Raw genomic sequence first — 2,969 nt, forward strand, 5'->3', positions numbered from 1 at the left:
ACATTTAACACAACATTGCATCATTAGTATGCAAGAATTAATTGTAATTGTCAAAAGTTTGTGAGATCTTGTGAGGTAGAGACCATATGTTTGAACGGGCAGAATGGGTGCCTAACTCATTCCCTCTTTATAATTGTGATTCCTTACTTAGAATCTTCAACCACCTGTTAAAGAGTCATCTTAGGGCAAGGAATCCTTAGATTCTCTATCATAACATTTTCAAAGGATCTAACCAAGTGTGAAATTAGATTAATTGACTAATGACAACTCCAATCAAACATAATCTCTTTATAACCTCACTTAAACATAAGCCCAAGCGCCCCCATGAGCATAATCCACCTCCATGCGAATCCGAGAGTCCACAAGTAGGACCAACTGATCTTGTTTGTTTGTTTGCTTTTTTTTTTTTTTCTTTTTTTATAAAAAATTTATTAGAGACCCCACCCATTGTGTGTCCTGGATAAATATCAATGGTCAGGAATAGAGGAATAGGATCGACCTGTCAAAAATATAAAAAAGGAAAATAGACCCAACAGCAATCGGTTAAATAGGAGTAGGACCACCCTTGTTTGGGTTTCTTCAGAGAGTCCCCAGCTATTGTTGACCCCGGATGAATATCAATTGTCAAAAATCAGTATCATCGTATCAAAAAGATAAAAATCGATCTAATGAATATCAATGGTTAGAAATCAGGATCATCATACCAAAAAGATAAAAATCAAAGGTCAGGATCTAACTTTTAAAAAGAAAAATGGCTTCGCCCGGGTTCGAACCGGAGACCTTCAGTGTGTTAGACTGACGTGATAACCAACTACACCACGAAACCATTGCTCTTAGTAATCCGAAAAAATATTATAACTTGGATGTTTTGTATTAAACACGAGGAAACTTTACATGGAACTACTTACCTGATATAGAATTTAAATTCCGGTACTGTTTTCGAAAGAATTTTCATAAGTTACTTGGTAATTTAATAAATATCATTAGAGCACCTTGGGACTAGATTTCTTAACGGACATGCAGGTCTAGGGGTCAACAGTCGCACCATGAAGTTTCTGTGAAATCTACTCCGACCACTGGGTGGTTCATTACATGTTAGGCCTAGGGCCCAAAATTCATCGCCATCTGTAATTCGAGTGTACTACACAATCTGAAACAGTGCATAGGATCACACTTATCCTTCAAATTATTTTCTTTATTGTGGCCCACTTAAATCACAAATGGACCTGATATTTGGGTCCCAAACCTAAACTTTAGTGCTTCATCTGATGTTTGGAGTGGATTTCATATAATCATCAAAGTGACCCTAAAAAATTTAAAGGTGGACGTCTCTCTCCTTCAAACTCTTTTCTTTAATGTGATCCACCTTAATCATAGGTTAGCCTGATTTTTGCGCCCTACACCTAAAGTGGTATTACACATCTGATGGTGAGAGTGGATTACTGTGTCCCCTTAAAAAAATAAAATAATAATAAATAAATAAATAATAAATTAAGGGTGGCATCTCTCTCTTTCAAATATTGTGATATTTCATCAAATATATGAGGTAAATTTTAGTGGATACCCAACTTTGATTTTTGGTGGGTTCAACATTATGTGTATATGAGATCCACTCTGATCATTAGATGAGTAATCTCACATTCGGGCCAGGACCGAAAATTCAAGGTGATACGTGATTGAGATGAGTCACACTAAAGGAAACAGTAGGGAGAGAAATATCCACCTTTGATTTTTATAGGGACCACCATAATAGTTATATGAAATACACTCTAACCATTAGATGTCACAACAAAATTTAGCCTCAGGGCCCAACAATCAAGCCCTATCGATTATTTAGGTGGGCCACACCAAGAGAAACAATTTGGAGGGTGAACGTGGCCCTTTCATTGTTTCTAATCGTGTGGTCCACTGGGGCTAATGTTTGGTACCTAAGCCTAATATTAGGTGACGCACCTGATGGTCGGAATTGATTTCATATAACATCACGGTAAGGCCCACCCCTTTTCATGTCGGATTTCCATTGACTACTCCAATTATAATTACTTAATTAATCCGATAGCTTATAGAAAACTGTTTTTAATAAAGGTACTGGAACGTAAATTCTATAAATAGGTAGTTTTTTGCAAAATTCCCTAAACAAAATCTGCCAGGCAATGGGCCCCAATATCATAGGGCCATGGTACAACGAGCACGGTGGGTGGAAATGCAAGCCATGTCTTAAATTCCAAGTTACAATAGTTCTATACCTGGGCTCCTTAATCCACACTAACCGTCGGCAGGCCCCACTATAATGGGCCATAAGCCAGAAATGAAATGGATTGAACAATCCTAGCCGTCCTATACCCCATTGGGCTAGCAAAAGACATCCTTTCATATGGTTGAGGTTGTTTGACTGGTTTTTAGTATATGTTCCCTTACCAGTGACCGTTCCAGATGCATTCACGTGTGATACCTGATAACTGAGAAAATAGGACATTTGAAGTTGATCCATTCCCATTGAAGGGATTTTTCTGATCACCTCCACATGGATGAACCATGTTAGAGTTCACTTGACAATCGGTCGACATATGCTTGCCCATCTAAGACCGTTCAATATACATCTTCGATTGTCTATAGCTCAAAAACCTCACTCTGCAGATTATCCTAACCACCCAAACATTGTCTCCTCTGTCAGTAGTAACCGTTCGTTCAATTTTATTACAGATTTGACAATTTGGATGGCCACATGGGTGATGTTTCTTAAGGTGGCCCATTCAAGAGGCACGGGATCTGTTGACTGGTCACATGCACGGCATGTAGGTGTGTACTTTAGAGGGCGGATTTTGACGAGAGATCGACTATCCTTTTTTTTTATCGGTTGCCTCACTCGAGAGTTTTTATTTGGAGATAAAAGAGTATAATGTTTGACCAAAATCGTCACTAATTAAATATTACGATCATACGCTTGGTTAAACCCTATATAAACGTTT

At 38.1% G+C, this 2,969-nt stretch overlaps 1 non-coding gene across 1 annotated transcript; it reads right to left on the bottom strand.

Annotated features, from left to right (window-relative positions):
• Positions 1-752: 752 nt before the first annotated feature.
• On the bottom strand, positions 753-826 carry TRNAV-AAC (transfer RNA valine (anticodon AAC)). Its single transcript has one exon. It is a non-coding gene; the product is annotated as a tRNA-Val (tRNA).
• Between the last annotated feature and the right edge of the window lie 2,143 nt (positions 827-2,969).

The sequence above is a fragment of the Magnolia sinica genome, chromosome 6 (genome assembly GCF_029962835.1).
Source record: "Magnolia sinica isolate HGM2019 chromosome 6, MsV1, whole genome shotgun sequence".
Taxonomy (NCBI): domain Eukaryota; kingdom Viridiplantae; phylum Streptophyta; class Magnoliopsida; order Magnoliales; family Magnoliaceae; genus Magnolia; species Magnolia sinica.